The sequence below is a fragment of the Monodelphis domestica genome, chromosome 8 (assembly GCF_027887165.1).
Source record: "Monodelphis domestica isolate mMonDom1 chromosome 8, mMonDom1.pri, whole genome shotgun sequence".
Taxonomy (NCBI): domain Eukaryota; kingdom Metazoa; phylum Chordata; class Mammalia; order Didelphimorphia; family Didelphidae; genus Monodelphis; species Monodelphis domestica.
The window spans coordinates 91063647-91088038 of NC_077234.1; the positions used below are offsets into that span (position 1 = coordinate 91063647).

The window sequence follows — 24392 nt, forward strand, 5'->3', positions numbered from 1 at the left end:
AAATGTTTGGGAGCAAGGGAAATATATAACAATTATGACCGCTGAAATATGTTTTCTACTGTGTCTTGGTTTTATATAAATATAATATGGTCGCCAGGGAATATATTCCCAATTTATGAATATGCCCAAGCCAACTGGGTTTTATAGAGAAATTTAATTTATAATACACTAATTAATCAATAGAAAAAGAGAGAAAGTAAGAAAGGAATAAGAATGAAGGGCCTCAAGCCAATAAGGCCTAGACCTCAGTACTAAGAGATAAATCAGTCAGTTGGTTTTATCACTCACCCAAGATCTCTCTAGGTAAGGCTTCTCATGCCAACCTCAGGCTCCACCTTCAAGAGAGCCTCCTTTCAAGAAATGTTTCCAGAGAATCCTCCTCCTGACTCCTCCTGAGTTCTCCTTCCACAGCCTCCTTCAAGACCTCTCCAGGAGCTCTCCCTCCAGGACCTCTCTCCTCTCAGACCTCCTTCAGAGCATCAACTCCTCAGTCTCAGACCTACTTCAGAGCAAGCCTCCTCAGTCCTCCTTCAGAGCCTCCACCTCCCTTGTCCTCAGACCCCGCTATCTTTTAGCCAACAATCTAAGTTCCCTCCCCTCAGTTCTCACATCTACCAATCACTGTTGATGTCTCTCCTGTGCCAATGGTGGCTCTAGCTTAACCCAGGACCGCCCAGAGGTCTGCCCCCTTTGCACATGTCTGTTGAAGATCATATTCTCAAATAATTAAATCTTGATCTTTGCTGCAGCCCTTCCTAAATCCTGTTACTCTGAGTAGGGTGGAGATTGTAGTTTCCAAGACCTGGTTCTATCATTCCAAGTATCTCTATTGTATCAATTCTAAAATCAATCATGACTCAAAGAACTTCCTGTTCTATGTTTAAGCATAGGTCATGCCCTTTCCATTGTTTAGCAAAAGGTTTCTGTCCTAAAGTAGTCTTAAGTAGGGAGGAGAAGGATCCTCCCATGCCAAGGAGTTTCATATTCCAATAGAGTTCTTACTATCAGTAGGAGATTTTTTCAAGTACGAAATTTCCCAGTGGGGAAATTTCCAACATTCATAAGTCTAAGAAATTCTAAGGTTTACACCCTAGGAGGTGATTTTTATGTAGTTTGATTGGTATGACACCGAATAAGTAAATTAATTTAGGAAGAATTGCCATTTTTATTATGTTGGCTTGGCCTATCCACAAACAATGTTTTTCCAGTTGTTTAGATCTGACTTTGTGTGAAAAGTGTTTTGTAAGTGTTGATCACATATTCCAGGGTTTGTCTCTGCAGATAGAATTCCAGGCATTTTATATTGTCTACAGTTATTTTAAATGGGATTTCTCTTTCTTTCTCTTGCTTTTGTGTTTTATTCAATTATTTTTATTTATTATTTGTTTATTGAGTTTTATTTATTTTGTTGTCTAATTACTTTATTATTTTTTTAAAGAAAAGATTGGGTTCTGGAAGAGGAAAATGGGTGAGAAGGATTAGTCCATCCATGCCTTCAGGGTCCTGGTAATGATCTTGTCTTTCTCAATGGTATGGACAATCACCCCCATTCCTGACATAGTATCCTGATTCACAACATTCAACATTTCTTGGGAGATGGTTTCAAAGAGGTGCTCAGGTTCCATGCCAGGTTCCCAGAGAGATTCACACATCCCATATATCTACTCTGAGCAGATACCACTGACCACGAAGTCATCAGTCACTATGGGACAGCCAATGAGGTCCAAGGAACAAATAAAGGGTTCAAAGGTCTTAGGGTGAAAGCCAGCAATGACTGGCTCAGTGTAATAGGGGCCAAACTGCTTCTCATAGAGGAGGCTGGCCACCATGCCCATGAGGGTATAAGGATTGACCTGTTGTCCTTCCTTCAGTTCATATAAATTCATCTGGAATTTGAGGCACTGAGCAATGGTCTGTACATCGGTGGCAAGCCCAGCCAGCCCAATATATAAGTGGTCCCCCATAGGGAAGATCTTCTGGAAGTTGGTGGTTACCTTCTAGGCTAGGATGCCAAAGCACCTGTCTGCAGCAGTGGCAACACAATTGTTCCCCTCATGGCCATATATAGGACATGGTGCCGAAATAGAGAAATGGTTTTTGTGTGTGTGTGTGTGTGTGTTTTAATATTTTGCAACTTTGCTAAAGTTGTTAATTGTTTTTTGGTTGATTCTCTAGGATTTTCTAGGTATACCATCATATCTGTAAAGAGTGATAGCTTTATTTCTTCACTGCTTATTTTATTCCTTCAATTTCTTCTTATTGGTGGAGCTAGCATTTCTAGCACCATATTAAATAGTAGTGGTGATAATGGGCATCTTTGATTGACTCCTGATTTTATTAGGAGGGCGTCTAGCTCATTTCCATCATAGATGTTTGCTGATGGTTTTAGATAGATACTGTTTATCGAGGAATATTCCATTTATTCCAATGTTTTCTAGTGTTTTTAATAGGAATGGGTGTTGCATTTTGTCAAAAGCTTTTTCTGCATCTATTGAAATAACCATATGGTTTGTAAACCTTAAAATTTCCCAGACCCTACTTTATAAGATTGGATTAAGACCATTCCCCATTTGGGCAGTGAACTCTACTTAAAGCAGGAATGTGAGAATTCTACTTTACCTACTTGGGTCTGCCCTAGGGGAAGATAAAGTTGTAAACTCTTTTCTGAACAATGAAAAGTACTTAAATCCATACTTTTCTTAAGCTAAGTACCTATAAAGGTCAAGCAACTTGTGAATTTACAAGGAACAAAGAACTGGAAAACTTACTCAGAGTTTTCCTGGTGTGAATTACTCAAAAATCCACATCTTCTTAGGTGTGGACTAAAAATGGGCGGTCCTTTAGAAACATCTACAGTGATTGGTAGATGTAAGGACTTAGGGGAGGTGACAGAGGAGATTTTGCCCTTAAAAATAAGAGCTCAGGAAGAGCTGGGAGTCATTCTGAAACATTCAGATTGGAGAGACTCATTCTGAGGAGACTGATTCTGAAACATTCAGATGGAGGAGGGAGCTGGTGAAAGCAGCTGAGATGCTGCTGGCCTGGTGTCATTAGAAATCCTTACTTAGACAGATCTTATGGTGAGTTATAAAAAACTGACTGATTTCTCTTTTAAGACTCAGGTCTAGGCCATATTGGCTTGAGGCCCTTCATACTTTTTCCTTTCTTACTCTCTCTCTCTTTCTTTGATTACTCATTGTATTGTTAATTAAAATCTCTATAAAACCCAATTGACTTGGGTATTTGAATAATTGGGAATATTTCCCTGGTGACCACCTTATATTTGATTTTAAACCCAAGACACTGTAGTGAAACATATTTCTGCGGTCCAATTTACTCACCCTCTCTTATATCTATCACAATTTATATCTTCCACTATTTTAATCACTACAGTTTAAGACCTCAACCATTTTAAATCTCACAGGTTTCTATTGGTTTTGTTATTGATACGATCAGTTATGTTGCTAGTTTTCCTAATACTTAATTGTATTCCTGGTATGAAACCTACCTGGTCATAATATGATCCTTGTGACAGTGCTATAATTTTCTTGTTAATATTTTGTTTAAAAATTTTGTATCAATATTCATTCAGGATATTGGTCTATAGTGTTCTTTTTCTGTTTGTATTAATCCTGGCTTCGATGTCAACACCACATTTGTGTCATAAAAGGAATTTGATAATAAAATTAGACAATAAAATCTGGGGCAGCTGGGTAGCTCAGTGGATTGAAAGCCAGGCCTAGAGATGGGAGGTCCTAGGTTCAAATCTGGCCTCAGACACTTCCCAGTTGTGTGACCCTGGGCAAGTCACTTGACCCCCATTGCCTAGCCCTTACCACTTTTCTGCCTTGGAGCCAATACACAGTATTGACTCTTAAGACAGAAGGTAAGGGTTATAAAAAAAAAATTAGACAATAAAATCACTCCTTTATTTTAATTCTGTGTCTTTCTGTCTCAAGTGTCTCTATTGTAGACAACATATTGTAGGATTATATTTTTCTAATCCATTCTGCTCTTTGCTTCTGTTTTATGGGTGAGCCCATCTCATTCAAACTTCTTCATCCTATTTTCTTCTGTTTATCTTTTTCTCTGTCTATTTTTACCCTGTCCCTTCTCAAAAGAATGTTTTACTTCTGACTTCTTCTTTAATCCACCTTCCATTTTATCACCACTCCCCATCTCTATCCCCTTTCTCTCCTGTTTCCCAGAATCAGATTTCCATACCCAACTGAGTATATATAAATTGTGAGAATTAAAATTAATATACAGTAATTCAAGTATTATATTTATAAGATTTATTAAAATTAAAAAAACTAGAGTTAAAAGGGAGCTAACTCACTTAAGCTTCAAGAAAGAGAGAGAGAGGAGAGAGAGAGAGAGAGAGAGAGAGAGAGAGAGAGAGAGAGAGAGGGAGAGAGAGAGGAGTTACTGAAAACTTATAACCAATCATGCAACCACATAAAGCCGAGGACACAGGGAAAAAGATGCTGGGAGATGCAAAATGAATTCTGGGGAACATAGTTCAAAGGTTCAAGATTTTCCAACTATACTACATATATATATATATATATATATATATATACACATATTTGTATCTTCCTTCTTTGAAGCAGTTTTCATGAGAGTACAGTGGAAGCATTGCTTGTTCTCCCCCCAATTTCTCCTCTACTATAAAAGCCTTTCTTTTTTGTACCTCTTCTATGTAAGATAGTTTTCCTCATTCTTTTTCTTTCTTCCCTCTTCTCCATATGTATACTTCTTTCTAACCCCTTAGCTTAATTTTTAAAAAATCATCCATTGTAGTCAACCCATGGCATCCTCCCCATCTATATATACTCTTTCTAACTAATAATGATATAAAGTTATTAGGAGTTACAAGTAACATCTTCCCATATTGGAATGTAAACATTTTATCCTATTTAATCCTTTATGATTTCTCTTTCATATTTCTCTTTTTATGTTTCTCTTAATTTTGTATTTGAAAGTCATATTTTCTACTCAGATCTTGTCTTTTCAGCAGGAATGCTTGAAAGTCCTCTATTCAATATCTGTTTTTTAATCCTGAAGATTTAGTGAGTATTTTTGATGGGTACATTATTCTTGGTTGTAATCCTAGTTCATTTGCTTTCTGGAATATCATATTCCAAGTTGTTTAAACCTTTAATATGGAAGCTGTTAAATCTTGGGTGATCTTGACTATGGTGCCATGATAATTTGAATTTTTTTTTTCTAGTTTCTTGCAAGATTTTCTCCTTGACCTGGGAGCTCTGGAATTTGGTTATAATATTCTTGATTTGAATATGAATATTTCATATTGGATTCTCTTTCAGGAGATGATTGGTGGATTTAAAAATTTTTACCCTTTAGATTTAAGATTTAGATGTGGGCAGTTTTTCTTGAAATATGATGTCTTGGCTCCCACCCTTTTCTTTCCCCTGATACAGCAAGCACAGTAATTCTTAAATGACCTCTTCTTGACTTATTTTCTCAGGTCAGTTATTTTAATTTATTATTATTTACTTATTAACTACCACAGCTAAGAAAAAATGTTTAAACAAAAGCATAAAAAAGACTGTGAAAAACCACAAACTCCACATTATTTACAATTTGTTTAAATTGTGTATATTGTATTCTTTTAATCTTGGGACTGAGAAGAATTGAGTTCTAGTACTCCCAGGCCTCCAATCCCCTTCATCTTTTTCTCTATGGCAGTTCTTCTACTCATTCCTCCTCTATATGAGATTACCATACCATTCTTCCTCCTCCTGGTCTATTCTACTACCAATTTGGCTCATTCCATTCCATTCATTTGAGCTTGAGTCTTCAAAAAACCTGGGCATTAATGCCATTCTCATGGGCCATAGATGACATTTTCCTATACTAGAATTAAACACTTTGCCCTTTTGGATTGCTTATGATTAGTCTTCATTAACTTTTTATGTTTCTTATGGATCAGATTTTCTGCTGAGTTCTTGTTTTTTTCTCCAGAAAGAGTTGAAACTCCTATACTTCATGAAATATTCATTTTTTTCCATTTTATAATTATGCTCAGCTTTTTTTTTCCTAAACCCTTACCTTCCATCTTAGAATCAATACTGTGTATTGGTTTGTAAGGCAGAAGAATGGTAAGGGCTAGGCAATGGGGGTTAAGTGACTTGCCCAGGATCACATAGCTAGGAAGTGTCTGAGACTAGATTTGAACGTAGGATGTCCCATGCTAAATGCTGTGTTCCATGTCCTGTGTTCTTTTAATGTGATTGTCTTGTTATTCTAAGACGGTATTTTTTAGATTTAAATTATTTTTCCTTGTTACTTATAATGGGTTTTTTCCCTTAATTTGGGATCAGTGGAACTTAGTAATGATGTTCTTGTGTGTTTTCATCTTTAGTTTATTTAAAGTTGGGGATGGGTAGATTTTCCAACTTATCTTTTACCCCATTTCTGAAATTTTAGGGCAATTTTCTCTGATGATTTCTTGGAAGATGGGGGTCTAAACTTTTTTTATATTGTAACTTTCCAGGAGTTCAACTATTCTTATGTTGTGCCTCCTTGATCCATTTTCCAAGTTAGTTTTTATAATAGGTTTCATATTCTCTTCTATTATTTCATTCTATTGATTTTGCTTTATTATTTCCTGTTGTTTTAGGAAATAATTAGCTTTTTCTTGGCCAATTCTAGTTCTTAATATGTTATTTTCTTATTTTCTTCTGTAAGTTTCTTCTGTAAGTTTTTTTCATTTGGGTGACCAATCTTTCGTGATTTTCTTGATTTTCTTGCTTTGCCTTTTTTTCCCCCTTATTTTCCTCCAACTCTCTCATTTGATTTTTGAGGTTTTTTTAAAGCTCTTTTCAAAGGCTCTTTTGAACTTGTGGTCATTTATTGTGCTCTTTTGCTATTTTTTAAGTAGATTTTTAAAAGTAGTTTTTACTTCACTGGTCCCTGAGTTTGGGTTCTTTCTCCTTTGCTTACTCATTTCATTTCATTTATTTATTTTGAATTTTAGCTGCTGTCATTACACTTAATTTTTGGAGTTCCAGAGTTCCTATTGTATTGATGTATATTATCTCAGGATTTAGGATTTTTAAAAATATGTGTTTTTTTCTGGGTCCTCTTTAATTCTTGCAGTTTTTATAATCCAGAGTTGGATGATCTTGTGGTCCTATTCAAGCTCCAGTCTGTTATTGACCTCAGGTACTTCAACTAGAGCCTGCAGGCAGTTTTGCCACTGCAATTGCAAACAGCCAATATGCTTCCTCCTGTGGCAACAGCCAGGGACTCCCTTGTTCCTAGAGTGATCATAGTTAATGGAACCCCATCCCCTCTGCGACCATATTCACTAGTTCCTTCTTCACTCCTCTTTTCCAATTCTGCAGCCCTGGACAGAGCAGGTATTCAGTTCACATTTTTTTAAGCCTCCAAAATCCCTGTTTGTTAGGCATGAGGCTTGAGTTCCTGCCCCCTAGGATCTGACTCCTGCCTACTCCAAGGTGTCCATTCTTTCAGTCTCCAGGTTATGCAGTGGAGGATGTAGCAGCCACAGCTTCTTCCAGGGCCCTCCACCTGCAGATTCTGATTCCAGTGTATTCTACTCCCCTCATCCCCACAGCAAACTAGGGTGAGGTGGTTAATCATGCCTGCTTTGTGGATTCCCTCTGTTTGTTCTGTTCCTGCCCAGGGAAGTTAGAGACTTTTCCCCTTAGTTGTCCTTGGCTGTGCAGCTTCACTCCAGTGTTTGTTACTTTTAATGTTAATTTTATAAGAGTTGTTTTTGGTTGTTTGTGGGGTATTTTAGGAGGGTGAGAAAGCTTCACATCCTATTCCAGGTCAATTGTTTTTCCAATGAGATATTTCATGTTTCCTTCTATTGTTTCTACTCTTCTGACTTTATTTTATTATTTCTTGAAATCTCTTAGAGTTTTTGGCTTCCATTTGCTCATTTCTATTTTTTTAAATGATTGATTTACCAATTACATGTAATAACAAATTTTCACACAAGTTTTCTGAAGTTATATAATCCAAATTGTCTCCCTACCTCCTTTTTCCTCCTCCCTCCTGGAGCTGTCAAACAATTTGATCTAGGTTATACATGTATTATCATGCAAAACATATTTCTATATTGTTCATTCTTGTGTCAATTCAAATTTTTAAGAATTTTTCAGTAAGCTTTTGTACCTCTTTTCCTACTTGACCAATTCTGTTTTTAAAGGCATTCCTTAGGGGGTGAAGCCAAGAATGGTGGCTTAGTAGCAACAAAAGTTGAAATCACTCTGACAGTCCTTCCTAACTGATCTTAAAAAGAACCTCAAAAGGACAAGAGTCAAAAGTGCATTACTACTACGTAGCAAGTTCTATTACATTGGATTTTTCCACAATGTTTTACTTTTTATATACAATATTCTTCTGGTTCTGCTCATTTAGCTTTCATTAGGCCAATTTTTAAGAAGTTATTTTCTTCAGTATATTTTTGTGCCTCATTTACCTAGCTGTGAATTCTCTTTTCATAATTTTCTCGTATTACTCTCATTTCTTTTCCCAACTTTTCCTTTATCACTCTTACCTCATTTTTCAGCACTTCCAAGAATTCTTTTTCTTTTTTAAACCCTTACCTTCTGTCTTAGAATCAATACTATGTATTGGTTCCAAGGCAGAAGAATGGTAAGGGCTAGACAATGGAGCTTAAGTGACTTGCCCAGGTTCACACAGCTGGGAAGAGGTCAGTCTTCTAAGAATTCTAGTTGGGTTTCAATCCAGTCAGCATTTTTCTTTGATGCTTTGGTTGTAGCTGTTTTCACATAGCTGTTTTCACATTGCTGTTTTCAGAGTTTGCTTCTTGGTCTTCTCAAAGATTGTAGTTGGTTTTAACAATAAAGTTCTTATTTGTGTCATTTTCCCAGCCTGTTTCTTCACTATGAACTTTATGTTAAAGTTGGATTCTGCTCACCTAGGGGTGGTGAGGTACTGTCCCAAGTTTTTGATGCTTCTAAGGTGGTATTATCCTAGGAGTTGTGTGGTCACTGCTTTCCTGATCTGATTTTTACCCAAAAAGATCCCATGCCCTAGCCTTTTGCCCCCAGAACTGTGACCAAATCCCTTGCTAGCATTCTCTTTCCTTTGGAACTATAATAGTAAAGATTAAAAACAGGGAATCTAGCTGTAGATTAAATGGTTTTTTAATCATAAAGGAGGAGAGAAAGATGAGCAAGAGAGAAAGACTAGAGGTAACTTGCCCCAAAGTAAAGATTAATATAGAGACTCCATTTTGCTGACTAAGGCCTATACTTTTTTAGCACAGTATCCATGTAGTGCACCTGATCTATCTCCTTCCCAGAAGCCAAGAGGACTTTCCTTTCTGAGTTCCCCTTTTAAAATTCCACCAGCTCCTCCCTATATAGTGACATTGCACATTGACATTTAAGTAATGCCAGAGGACTTTGGGGATACTAGGGACGTTTAGGCTGATGCCAGATGCCTACACTAATGCCAGATGTTTAGGCTGTTGTAGGAGCTGCTTGCAGAGGGGGAGGGGGAAGGGGAGGTGAGAGGGGGAGGGAGAGAGGGAGAAACATAACAAAGGAACAAAGTCAGAGACAAAGAGTTAAAACACATGGGCTCCAGCATGCTCCTCTGATGGTATTGAGCAAGCTGCAGGTGTTCCCAAATTTTTTACTGAAGAACCCAGGAATGTGGAGTACAAGGTAACTAATGAACATGTGTGACATGACATAGGATTTAACAGTGGCTCAGTTGACAACTACATGATCAAAGAAGAGGAGGTTAGTCAAAATGGAATGTGGTCTAACAAGGTGGGAGCTAGGACCCTGTGACAACTAATGTCCTGCTCAGGAATTCTTTGGTCCTTTGGACTGAAGCTTTGGGAATACAATAATCAAGAAATAACATGACCATGAGTCTGGAATATGAACACAGGTTACAATATCAATACATCAATAATACTTACAAGATGATAATATACCTGGGATGCTACAGCTGTAGTAAGGGGATGCTAGGCTGTTGTTGATGCTGTGAAGTGGGGTGGAGCTATTTTTCCTCACACATAATCCAGAACTGCTTATGGGCAGTAGAGTTACCAGTCAGTGCCAGTTGAACTCACTGCCAGTGAAGGGTTGCCTTAATCTCTTTCTGATCATTTGTTCAGCCCCCTTACCTTCTCTGATGAGAGCATTTGAAGCTGCTGGTGCTGTTGCCATATATGTATTCTGGACAGGCTTTCAACCCAGTGTCATGGACCTCTCCTGCTGAATTCCTAAGTGGTTTTAGGCTGAGAAATGTCTCATCCTGATAATTTATTATCTCTACTACTCAAATATTCGATTTGAAGCATTATTTTGAAGTTGTTTGGAGAGGAATGTTGGGAGAATTCAGCAGAGTTGCTACCTGTGCTCTGATTTTGGTTTTGCTCCTATAAAGTTAGTATTGATATTAATTTTTTTGTCTATGATTCCTTTTAACTTAATGCAGTTTGCCTTTTTATTCCTTTTAATGTTTTGAATATTTGTTTCATTTGATAACATATCCACCTCTTTTTTATTGTCTTTATTTTTTCATGTGTTTCTTATAAGCAACAGATTACTGTTATCCAGTGTCACTCTTTTTCATTTTAGTGAATTGTTTAGTCTATTCTCATTTAAATTTATAAGAATTTGATTTATATTTTCCTTTGTCTCTAATTTAAAAAAAGCCCAATTAGGGTTTTCTATCATTTTCATTTATAAGACAATAAGATGGCTTTAGTTATTTCAGCTTAATGTATTTCAAGACAATTGTATTGTCTGACTCTCTTTCCTTCACTCATGAATATCTCTCCCTTTGTCTTTTTGTTACTCTTTACTTAGTTTTGGAGTTTTACTTATTTTTTCTTGCTAGGTTTTATATAGTTATTTATTTCTTCCCTTTTTTTTCTCTTCAAACTTAAATAGTCAAGTAAAATCCATTTTCCTCTAATTCACTTCAATTTGTTCTATGCATTAGATTTTCTTTTTATTTCATTTTTTGTACCTTTTTTCTAAAAAGGCCTCCTCTCATTTTCTTCATTTTTTTTATCTTCCCTTTCTGTCTATTCTGGACTTTTGTTCTTTGTTTCATGTCTCTTGTACTTATTTATTTAGTCTTTCTATAGTCCCTATATTCCTTATCAACATGGAATCTAGAACCCCACACTTGTAGCTTAGTAAGATCTGATGAACCCTAAGTTTTAGGACTAGCTTGTGAGTTGGAGACCCCAAAGCTTGCACTTGTTTCCTATTCCTGTGAGAATTCACCCTGAAGGGAATCTCAGGCTAGCAGTTTCAGACTGAATAATGGACCCTAAGGTAAAAACAATTCACTTAAGGTGGGAGCTAAGCCCAAGCAGAGGGACTCTTCTTGTCTTCAGAAGCCTCTCCCAAACTCAGGACCTTCAGCTTTTGAGACTGACGAGGTGCCTTCTGCGCTAAAGAGTCAATGTTGACATCCTCATGAGATTAAAACTTCTAAAGTATCTATTTTGATTTCTCTTTTATAATAGTTCCTATTTTATTGTCTTATAGTTCTTCTTCCCTTACTCATTTTATGTACTCTCCAATTTGGTAATTCCCTCTGTTCCTGAGTTGTTTAGTCAAGCTCTGTTGAAGGACTGAATACTACTATAACTTGCTATTGTTATGGTCCTCATTGTTATTACAGATTGAACACATTTCTTCCTTCTATTTGGATCTCTGACACTTGAGAGGGTGGTGGAGGAGAGATAGTGAAGAGGTTTAGAATACAGAACTGAATTCTATTGCAAGTTGTATGAATTGGCTTGGTGTAGCAGCCCTGCTACATGAGTGTGGTGGATGGGGTATTGAATAAGCTAGATAAGGGTTAGGAGTTAGACTTCTCTGTGATGTGGTGCACTTCATAAAGCGAGTCCGGACACCCAGAAGTTCATTTAATGGAACCAATATTATTTATTAGTAATACATACCTAACTGGCCAGGACAACCTTCCTAGTGAAAGTTGCACCAGATTGAACTTACAATGCAGTTTTTATAGGTTGCAAGATACAAAGCAAACTGTTCATTATGAGACATAACCTTGATGGATCGAGCAGCCTTATCGTCTAGAAGTTATATTGGTCAGTGGTGTGAGGTGCAAGTCTTTCCATATATATCTCATCCCATCTGCCAGAATTAAGGGAATTATTTTCTCATGGATTCTAACTCTTCTGAGCTGGCTGACCTTCTCAGGAAAGCTCAGTTCTGATTTCTGCTTTCCTAGGGGAAAAAGAGATTCTTCTGGTCAATGACTTAGTTTACCTCACTTCATCTGTTGTTCATTTATTGGATTTTTGCCTTGTGTTGTTAGTCTTCTAGGCTGCAGAGGCAGCCAAAATGACTTTGTCTCTGGTTCATAATTTCTATTTTGGAGAGGTTTGAGAGATTATGAAACTTGGAGGAAAAGCTAATCTTTTATTTTGTTGGTCATATAATCTGAAAGACACTGACCTGCCCACTCACTCTGAATTTTATTGTTTGTTTTTTAATAGATCTTTGCCAAATAGGTAAGCATACTAAAAAAGGAAGATGAATGTTAATTGAATTATTGGTTTAAATCTTGACTATGTCTTGCCTATATCAGTGGAATTTGGGGAAATTAGCCCAAAGGGAGTGTCACTCTCTCCCTTTCCTCTTCATTGACCAAATCATCAGTCAGCCTGGTATAATAACAAATTATACATTGAACTAGGAGCTGAGATAGGACAAATTAGATACTTTAAGGAAAGGTAACTTCAGAGAGCATGACTTTTTTTGTGAAGGAGAGTAGTGCAGGTCAGTTTCTGATGATCATCATTTCCCCCTATTAAGAACGATGAACTTGTAATGGGCAGGAAGCTATATAACGAGTTAGAGGGTTTGATATCTGAATGCTAGTGCCCCAGGACTGTCTTTTCTATTTTCTTTTACTGCTTTGAGTTTTATATTTGCTGTTTACTATTCAACAGGGTTGCTGAATTCAATTGCTGCTGTTGGAGCTGGACTTCCTATTTCTTAGCCCAAACCATATATTATTTTAGTGATTACCGCTTAGTAATACAGTTTGAGATCTGGTACTGCTAGGCCACCTTCCTTCACAATTTTTTAAATTCCCTTAATAATCTTGACCTTTTGTTCTTCTAGACAAATTTTATTCTCTTTTCTAGCTCTATAAAATAATTTTTTGGGTAATTTGATTGGTATGGCGTTGAATAGGTAAATTAAATTAGGTAGACTTGTCATTTTTATTATATTATCTCAGCTTGCCCATGAGCAGTTAATATTTCTCCAGTTAATTTAGATCTGACTTTATTTGTGTGAAAAGTATTTTGTAGTTGTGTTCATATGATTTGTGTTTGTCTAGGACAGATTCTCTACCGCAACAAAACTGTTTGGCCTGACTATCAGCCTCAGCAAAACAGAGGTGCTGTTCCAACCTGCACCAGGGAGGCCAACTAATCAGCCGTGCATTACAATTGACGGCACGCAGCTTTCTAACGTCAACACTTTCAAGTACCTGGGCAGCACCATCGCCAACCACGGGTCCCTAGACCACAAGATTAATGCCAGGATCCAAAAGGCCAGCCAGACACTTGGGCGACTGCGCTCCAAAGTCCTCCAACACAGTGGTGTAAGCACTGTGATGAAGCTCAAAGTGTACAACGCAGTGGTCCTCAGCTCGCTCCTGTACAGTTGCGAGACATGGACACTGTACCGGAAGCACATGAAACAGCTGGAGCAATTCCACCAACGCTCCCTCTGGTCAATCATGAGGATCCAATGGCAGGACCGAGTCACCAACCAGGAAGTCCTCAACAGAGCCAACTCCACCAGCATCGAAGTCATGGAGCTACAATGGTCTGGACACGTCATCCGCATGGACCCACAGAGAATACCAAGACAGGTATTCTATGGTGAACTGTCAGCTGGACTCAGGAAACAAGGCCGACCAAAGAAAAGATTCAAGGATCAGCTAAAGTCCAACTTGAAGTGGGCTGGCATTACACCAAAGCAACTAGAACTCGCTGCCTCTGACAGAAGCAGCTGGCGAACCCACATTCACCATGCCGCCACCACCTTTGAAGATGAGCGACGTCGATGTCTTGCCGCTGCGCGTGAACGCCTACACCAGACTGCAACTGCACCTCCTGTAACAACTGGTGTCCCATGCCCCATGTGCCACAAACTCTGCGCCTCAGTCTTTGGACTTCAAAGCCATATGAGGGTACACCGTAGATGAAAACGCACAAAGACAATTGTCATTCTCGGTCACCGAGAGACTACCACTACTAGGCAGGTAGACTCCTAAGTATTTTGTATTGTCTGCAGTTATTTTTTTTTATTCCTAGGGATATATGTATATTAATTTTAAAAATTTCCCAATTACATGTAAAAACAATTTTTAATATTCTTTCCTTCTGTCTTTTAAATTTTATTTTATTGATTAATTAAGAATTTTTTCCCATGGTTACATGATTCATGTTCTTTCCCTCCCCTCCCTCCATCCCTCCTCCCATAGCCAATGTGCAATTCCACTGGGTTTTACAAGTGTCATTGATCAAGACCCATTTACATATTATTGATATTTGCACTCGGGGAATTTTTTAGAGTCTACATCCCCAGTCATATCCCCATTGACCCATGTGATCAAGCAGTTATTTTTCTTCTATGTTTCTGCTCCCACAGTTCTTTCTCTGGATGTAGATAGAGTTCTTTATCATAAGTCCCTCAGAATTATCCTGGATCATTGCATTGCTGCTAGTAGAGAAGTCCATTACAATTGATTGTGCCATAGTGTATCAGTTTTTGTGTATAAGGTTCTCCTGGTTCTGTTCCTTTTGCTCTCCATCACTTCCTGGAGGTCATTCCGGTTCACATAGAATTCCTCCAGTTCATTATTCCTTTTAGTGCAATAGTATCCCATCACCAAAAGATACCACAATTTGTTTAGCCATTCCCCAATCGAAGGGCATCCCCTCATTTTATAATTTTTTGCCACCACAAAGAGGACAGCTATAAATATTTTTGCACAGGTCTTTTTCCTTATTATCTCTTTGGGGGTATAAATCCAGCAGTGGTATGACTGGATCACAGGGCAGACAATCTTTTAAAGCCCTTTGGGCATAGTTCCAAATTGCCATCCAGAATGGTTGGATCAATTCACAGCTCCACCAGCAATGCATTAATGTCCCTATTTTGCCACATCCCCTCCAACATTTATTACTTTCCTTTGCTGTCATGTTGGCAAATCTGCTAGGTGTGAGGTGGTATCTCAGAGTTGTTTTGATTTGCATTTCTCTGATTATAGGAGATTTAGAGCACTTTTTCATGTGCTTATTGATAGTTTTGATTTCTTTATCTGAAAATTGCCTATTTATGTCTCTTGCCCATTTATCAATTGGGGAATGGCTTGATTTTTTGAACAAATGATTTAACTCCACATATTTAAAAACATTGTTTTTAAGTCTCAGAGTCTCTCCCTCCCCTCCCCTCTTGCTGAGACTGTAAGCAATCTAATAGGATTTTACATGTACAATCATGTAAAACATTTTTTTTATATTAGTCCTTTTGTGGCAGAAAACTTGAAAGAAAATGAAAGTGAAATATAGTATGCTTTAGTCTGGATTCAGACCTCATCGGTTCTTTCTCTAGGAGGCAGAGAGCATTTTACATCACTAGTCTTTTGGGATTGTCTTGGATCACTGTATTGCTGAGAATAGCTAAATCATTCACAATTGCTTAATATATAATATTGCTGTTACATTATACAACGTTCTCCTGGTTCTGCTCACTTCACTTTGCATCATTTCATATAAGTCTTTTTAGGTTTTTTTGAAACCAGCCCCTTTGTTATTTCTCATAGCATAATAATATTCTTTTATAATTATATACTACAACTTACTCAGGTATTCACTAATTGATGGGCATCTCCTCAGTTTCCAATTCTTTGCCACCACAAAAAGAACTGCCATAAATATTTTTGTTAATACAGATCCTTTTCCTTTTTTTTAAAAATCTCTTTGAGATACAGATCTTTTAAAGGTATTGCTGGGTCAAAGGGGTATGCTTTTTGGGCACAATTCCAAAGTGTTCTCCAGAATGGTTGAATCAATTCACAATTCTCCCAACAGTTCAACATCTCAATTTCTTCCCATACCCACCAACATTTATAAATTTCCTTTTTTATCCTATTAGCCAATTTGATAGGTGTGAGATGATAACTTAGAATTGTTTTAATTGGCATTTCTCTGATTAATAGTGATTTAGAGCATTTTTTTTTCATATAATTGTAGGTAGTTTTGATTACTTCATTTGTTCATATTCTTTGACCATTTATCAATTGGGGAATGATTTGCAATTATATACATTTAATTTAGTTCTTTATTATTTGAGAAATGAGACCTTTATTAAGAAACATGATTTTTTTTCACTATTATGATTATTCTGTATTACCCTCTATCCAATTTTCTCCCCTGGTTACCCTTTTTCTTTCCTTTCACCTTGCCCATTCTCAAAAGTATTTTGTTTCTGACTACCTCCTCTGTTAATTTGTCCTCCCTTTTATCGCCTCTTCTCCTTTCTCTTATTTCCTTCCTGTCCTACTTCCTGATAGAGTTAAAATAGATTTCTGTACCCAGCATGAGTGTGGATATTCTTCCTTCTTTGAGCCAATTCCAATGAAAGAAAGGTTCACATATTTATTTCCTCTCTCATTTTCATCATCTCTCCCTCCACTGTAAAACTTTTATGTGTGTCTTTTATGTGAGAAAAATCTAACCAGTTCTGCCTTTCTCTTAACCACTTTTCTAATAAATTTCTCTTTCTCATCCCTTATGTTAAAATGAATCTTGAAGACATATTAAATTTATATTTATGTATTTGTAAAAGAGAAAAATGGCAGCCTACCTAAAATAGCATTGGCGAAGTATTGGCACATGTGTCCACTTGGCACTTGGGGAGCTGCTCCATTACCCCTTTTCCCAGTGCCTGAGGACATTTTTTGCATGTCATGTCCAGTCACCCAAAGCAAGCACTTCCTACCTCAGCTCTCTCAGGTAATGTCGAAGGCTCACAGATAGCTTGAATTTGCCCTCTGGGCACTCAAACTTGAAAACCTTTGCCAATGCTGACCTAGAATGTCTCTCAGATGAGCTGCATCATTTGACTAAGCTGTTTTCCTGAGATAAGGCAGCCTAAGTCTAGGTGAGAGAGATAGAGGGGGTGGGAAGGGGAGGGAGGGAAGGAGAGAGAGAGGGAATGCTCATTTTTAATCCCACTCACATACATTTTCTAATTGGCCAGGGTTTTACTTCAATCTATATCTAAGCAGACAACGTGTTACAACAATTAATTTCTGCTCGTCAGTAACTGCACTTTCATGCTGGCAAATTAAAATACATGACTCAGTGGTACCTTTGAGGTAAATTTTCTCAGGATTATGGTCCCCTAGATATTTAATTCACATTTAATTTTATTTTTTCAAGATATCATCCCAACATTTTCAAAGCACACCCTTGACCCCTGTCTATGTATTCCATATAACTGCTCTAATAATGACATATGGGAATGTAAACACTAAAACCTTATTGAATCCCTTATGATTTCTCTTTCTTGTTTACATTTTTATGCTTCTCTGCAGTCTTGCATTTGGGAATCAAATTTTCTATTCAACCTTTTTTACCAGGAATGTTTGAAAGTCATCCTATTTCATTGAATATCTACTTTTTCCCCTGAAGGATTACTTAATATTGCTGGGTAAGTGATTCTTGGCTTTTGTCCTAGCTCCTTTGAGCTCTGGGATATCATATTCCAGGTCCTCTGATTCTTTAATGTAAAAGCTGCTAAATTTTTTTACCTGACTGTGACTGTATGATAACTTGAATTGTTTCTTTTTGCCTGCTTATAATATTTTCTCCTTGAACCTGTGAGTTCTAGAATTTATCTATAATATTCCTGGGAGCTTTCATCTTAGGAATTCTTTTAGTAGGTGATTGGTAGAGATTAATTTCTATTTTACCCTCTAGGTCTAAGAAATCAGGGCATGTTTTGATGATTTATTCAATAGGATATCTTGGTTCTTTTTTTGATCATGGCTTTCAGGCAGTTTAGTAATTTTTTATTTATTTATTTTTAAAACATTTTATTTGGTCATTTTCAAACATTATTCCTTGGAAATAAAGATCATTTTCTTTTCCTCCCCCCTCCCATAGCTGATGCGAGATTCCATTGGGTATCACATGTGTCCTTGATTCGAACCCTTTTCCATGTTGTTGGTATTCGCATTAGGGTATTAATTTAGAGTCTCTCCTCAATCATGCTCCCTCCACCCCTGCAGTCAAGCAGTTGCTTTTCTTCGGTGTTTTTACTCCCACAATCTGTCCTCTGCTTGTGGATAGTGGTTTTTCTCCAAGATGCCAGCAGAATGTTCAGGGACATTGTATTGACACTAATGGAGAAGTCCATTACCAGTTTAGTAATTCTTAAATTATCTCTTAGATCTGTTTTCCAGGTCAGTTGTTTTCAATAAGATCTTTTTTTTCCTTCAACTTTGTTATATTGTTTTGTGATGTCTCATAAAGCCATTAGCTTCCAATTTCCAAGTTCTAATTTTTTAGGAATTATTTTCTTCAGTGAGTTTTTGTACCACCATTTCCATTTAGCCAATTCTACTTTTTAAGGATTTCTTCTCTTTGGTAAATTTTTTATATATCTTTACATTTGACCAATCCAGCTTTTTATAAGAGTTCTCTTCAGTGGCTTTTTCTGCTTCTTTTACCAATTTGCCTATTCTGATTTTAAGGTATTATTTTATTCATTATTTTTTTGTCTCCCTTTACCAAGCTGTTGATTCTTTTTTTCATGATTTTCCTGCATTACTCTTATTTCTTTTCTCAATTTTTCTTCTAATTCTCTTGATTTTAAAAATAATTTTAAAAATAATTTTTGAGCTCCCCTATTTTTCTTTGAAGCTTTGGATGCTGCAGTATTGACTTTATTGTCTTTTTTTCTGAGTTTGTGTTTTGGTCTTCCCTGACACCAAAAATAATTTTCTTGTAGAGTTTCTTTTTTGTTGTTGTTTATTTATTTTCCTACCTTTCCCCTTGACTTTTAAATGAAAAACAAAACAAAACAAAACAAAAGAACAGTTGTTAAAGTTGGACTCTTCCTGTGGTGAAAGGATACTGTCCCAAGTTTCTTGTTCTTCGTACAACTGCTTTTAGAGCTAGATCCAGGGATTTATAAGTTTTTAATTTTTCTAAAGCAGTATGATCTAAGGAGAGGTTTGTTTAATACTTTTCTAGCCTGTGCTGTGGTCCGTGAGTGACCACAAATATTCTTTTCTCTCCTGGAACTTTGACCAGAGTTCCCTGCTCCCCTGTGGCTGCAAGTGTGCTACTGTTGCCCCTTGCCCTGTGACTGAGATCCAGGACTGTGACCTACATTTTTGTATGGGAAATGTAACAGAATCCTGCATCTAGAGCCAGCAAAGGGACCCCTATAATCTCCTTTTGACCAGTTGGCTGACCCTCTTACTGCATTTAAAAACACACACACACACACACACACACACACACACAAACCATACCTGCTATCTTAGATCAGTACTAAGTATTGATTCCTTGGCAGAAGAGTGGTAAGGATTAGGAAATTAGTATTAGTGACTTGTCCAGGGTCACCCAGTTAGGAAGTATCCACTGCCAGATTTGAACCCAGGACCTCCCAACTCCAGGCCTTGCACTCTATCTACTGAGTCACCTAGCTGCTCTTCTGCTGTTAATTTTAAATATTTTCTTTCATCTCTTTCTGCTTGACTTGGTTGGTAATATATAGAAATGCTGATAATTTATGTGGGTTTATTTTATTTATACCCATCAACTTTGTTCAAGTTGTTAATTAGTTCTTTAGTTTATTCTTTAGGATTATTTAAAAACAACATCATATTTTATGTAGACAGTGATAATTTTGCTTCCTCATTGCCTATTCTAATTCCTTCAATTTATTTTTCTTATCTAATTTCTATTGTTAGCATTTCTAGAACAGTATCATATAATAGTTGTGATAATGAGCATTCTTGTTTCACCCCTGATGTTATTGGGAAGGCTTCTAGCTTATCTTTATTATGTGGACTTCATATTTTAAGCAGTCTTTCATATTATCTCCAAGCTAAATTCTAAGCTTTTGTAATCATGGGTTTAAAGTATTTAGCACTGCCTTTTCAAGTTGTGCTAAGGTTAAGGGGGTGTCTATGATTGTGTTGTCCAAAGGCCCTCTGGTGGCAAGAGGAAACATTACAACAATAGGGGAGAGTTTGCGGGGGGGGGGGGGGGGGGGGAGGGTGGTGGTCATTTTTGGATACTGTATATTTCCCATTAGATGTTTGGAGAACTAGGACCACTGGTATGAGAACTTGCTGAGCCCTTACCAGGGCTGTTCAAAGAAATATACAATTCTCATGTAGCTTCTTCCAGGGGGAGGCTAACTACATTTCCCCCTGAGTGTTTCAGCATGTGCCAGAGGGGTGGATGGTATCTCTTTTTTAATATTTTTAGCTCAGGCCCACGTTCTTATATGTTTCTTGCCCACCATTAATAGCCAGTGATTAGTCTCTGTTTTATTTATTAGCCAATTAACATCAATTAACTCTGACAAAGTCTTATTTACTTGAATGAAGGCACAAAAACCGAAGTTCCAAATATTGCCTCTCCCTTCTCCCTCTCCCCATGATGCCTGGGGGTACAATTTCCTCCATATTACCTCAGTACTTCAGTCATTAGGGAGGGCAGAGGCAGGCTTAAACCAGCTTTTGTATAGTATTTGCTTCAGGTTCATTTCCAAATATGGCATGGCCAATGGGTGGATTAGTTTGCTTTTATGTTACTGTAAGCATACTCTGAGAATTTTCTCTTTAGTGTTTATTTTCCCCCAAATCCTTGCATGGCACTAACTCCCAGACTTCTGGTGGCTCATCCTTCTGACATTTTGAAGCTTACCATGTTGTAGCTATCTACCATATTCTTCGGGAAAGAATAAACACAACAGACAGAAGAACCTATATGTTCTCTGATTCATGCCAACTCTGGATTCGTTGATGACTTGGACCTGAGGTCTTTCTCCAATCTTGACAGCCCCAGCGACTCTTCTTTCTTTGGAGCTAGCCAAGCAGTGAAGTGCCAGCTCCAAGACTTACCCTGGCTTACTAATGTCTACGAATGTACACTAGTTCTGACAGTTCAGACAGGAACAAGCTCTACAAGTCTGTGCGTGCTCCAGATCAAGGAGCGGCAAGCCATTTCCATCACATTTCATCAGACTTTTCTGGAAGCAGGCTCCTCTGCTTCTTTCATGTGGAGTAATCATCAGGCCTTCCCTTTTTACACCAAAAAATATGGGCAGATCCTGCATTTTTTCTTTACAGAAATTGAGAGGTCTAGGTCCATGGACCTCTTCTCAGAAATACAGAATTACAAAGGAAACATGACGTTGAAATAAAGGTGTTTAGCCCCCTTCCCCATCCAAGTTAACAAATATTTTGAAATCTATGGATTCTCTCAAATGGGATCCCCATATTAAGAATACTGCTCTAGATGGTATTCAAATGCGATAAATTTCAAGATTGTGCTCAATTAAAATTTATTTTTAAAGTTATTCATTTTTTAAAAATTACTTTTGATTTTAAATTCCTGGAGGGCCAAGGATTGTGAATTTTCTTATTCATCTTTGTAGCTCTAGCAGCATTTAGCTAAACCAACTTGGCTGTCAATAATTATGTGTGGAATTGATTTAAACCTGTTTTGATGTGAAATGCTTAAAGAATGTCTTTTGAGACAATTAAATGCTAAGAAAATGCCTTGAAATTGAACTTGAACTTACTGAATTGAATTCACAGGTTTGGACCAATGATTAGAAAAATATAGATAACCATTTTTACTTTTTTTCTTTCCTTTACATTATGTAACTTACATTGAACAATTAGATCACTAAAACAGGTTTTTGAACTGAAAATATGTTTATCTAATTGAATGTTTGTTAAATGTGCCTTTTATTAATTTGTCTTAAAATTATTTTAATTAAGGTCTTAGAAGAAGATTCATGAAGTTTACTAAGTTTTGGTTTATTTATTTTTCCTTTTTAAATTTTAGTCATCATGTGCTTAATTGTTGTGCCATTTCTAACAAAATTAACTCAGAGACTAGAAAAACACAAGGGAACTCGGATATAATATTGTTTATTTAGATATAGATCATAGCTCAGAATATCATGTCTTTTAATTTGCTAGTGTTTTGGTTTTTTCTCATTTCTGTTGTGTTTAGTCTACCCTTATTCATGGGTATTGGTTAAGTAATGTTAATAATTATTGGTTAATTTCATTGGTAGTTTAAAAACTGCTCTAGACTTGAAAATATAATTTTGATTACTTAAGTTATTTATTTGAGCATAGGATGCTAAAATAGAGGTTAATCAGAGAAAATCTGTTGGCCAGTTTTCTTTTTTTAAAATTAAAATTTTTATTTTCAATTCCAAATTCTCCTTCTTCCTTTCTCTGCTCTTTCTCCTCCCCATCTAGAGGGCAAGAAGTCTATCATTATATATAGTAATCATGCAAAACATATTCACATATTTTCCATATTGTGGGGGCAAAGCAAGAAAAATTAAGAGGGGAAAAATGTTTTAATCTGCACTCGAGTCCATCAGTTCTCTCTCTCTTTGCAAGTAGAGAATAAGTTTCATCATGAGTCCACTGGAATTATCATAGATCATTGTATTAATCAGAGTAACTAAGCCTTTCACAGTTGTTTATCATTACAATATTGCTGTTAACATAAGGTTCTTCTTTTTGCTTACTTCACTTTGCCATCAGTTCATATAAGTCTCAGGTTTTCTGAAACCATCCTCTTCATCATTTCTTACAGCAAAATAGCATTCCATCATAATCATATGCCTTAACTTGTTTAGCCATTACCCAGCTGAGGAGCATCCCCACTATTTCCAGTTGTCACACCAAAAAGTGGCTATATTTTTGTACATATGAATTCTTTTTTTCTTTGATCTCTTTGTGGCACAAACCTCATAGTGATATTTTTGGGTCAAAAAACTAGTCATAATTTTATAGCCCTTTAGGTATAGTTCAAATTTTTCTACAGAATGGTTGTACTAGTTCATAGTTCCACCATACCCTGTTCTTTTTAAAAATAAATTGCCGCCAAAACCCTGGGCTGGTGTGTGAATGGAAATTATTTTTCCTTTTCTTTTCTCTCTTCTGTTATAGTAAAGGTATCTCCCTCCCTTACTTAAATCCTTGCACTAGACAAGGCATCATTTGACTTATGTATATTGTAAAATTATGTGTTGCTTGTTTCTGTTTATCAGTTTTTTCCTTTGAAGGTAGACATACACAAGTTACTCTTCAAACAATATTTCTAATGATGTATATAATGTTCTCTTGGTTCTGCTTGTTTCACTTTTCATAATTTCTTGTAGGTCTTTCCATGTTTTATTTTTAATTAACCTATTCGTCATTTCTTATGACTGAGAAAAAATTGAAACAGGACAATGAAAATGTTGTTTGTCTCAATATTTAAAGAAAAAGGAAAAACAGGATCCCTAAGACCAGATAATGAAATATACTACTAGTAAAGGACATTGCTATCAGTAGAGTTTGAACCAGCTCTGTCTAGCTTTCAGCTCATCTGCCTGAACTATGAACTTTTTGCTCAACCCTGGGCATGCTTAATAGCTTTATGAATATTAACTTGCACACCCACAAGGCGCAGTGGTAGCCATTTTTTATACATGCAATGTATGTAATGGGGGGGAACACATGAAGGGCAGAAGTATGTAGAGACATCTCAGGAAGATTGTATACTTCACCAGTAGGAAACAAAGGGGAGGGAATTTTGCATTAGGATTAAGAATAAAAAAATTTACTGCAACAAACTGGTACATGCGCCACTTCTTGCAGTATGTGCTCATTTTTGTAAGAATGAAATAAAAAAGGTTTCATATACTCATCAAAGGTGAACCCTGAATTTTGTTTATAACAATCATAAAGTAGTATTATATCAGACGCATATGCTACAACTTGATTAGCCATTCCCCAATTGATGGCCATCCCCATAATTTCTGGTTCTTTGCTGCCATATACAGAGCTGCTATAAATATTTTAGAAAACACAGGTTCTTTTCTTTTTCGCTTGATACCTTAGGAAAGAGATCTAATGAAAATTACACCCTACTTGCAGAGAGAGAGAGAGTACTTCAGAGTCAGAGTATATACAGTTTTATAACTTTTGGGGCATTATTTCATATTGCTTTGGATCAGTTAACAGTTCCACCAATAGTGTATTAGTGTTCTTATTTTCCCACATCCCCTCTAACATTA

The 24392-nt window shown here is 36.7% G+C and overlaps 1 protein-coding gene and 1 pseudogene across 2 annotated transcripts in view; one reads left to right on the forward strand and one right to left on the reverse strand.

Moving 5' to 3' along the window:
* SUMO1 (small ubiquitin like modifier 1) overlaps positions 1 to 24392 on the forward strand; it is a 90519-nt gene that overhangs the window by 15804 nt on the left and 50323 nt on the right. The gene's annotated exons all lie outside the window — the stretch shown is intronic.
* LOC100019027 (proteasome subunit beta type-3-like) lies at positions 1414 to 23984 on the reverse strand (annotated as a pseudogene).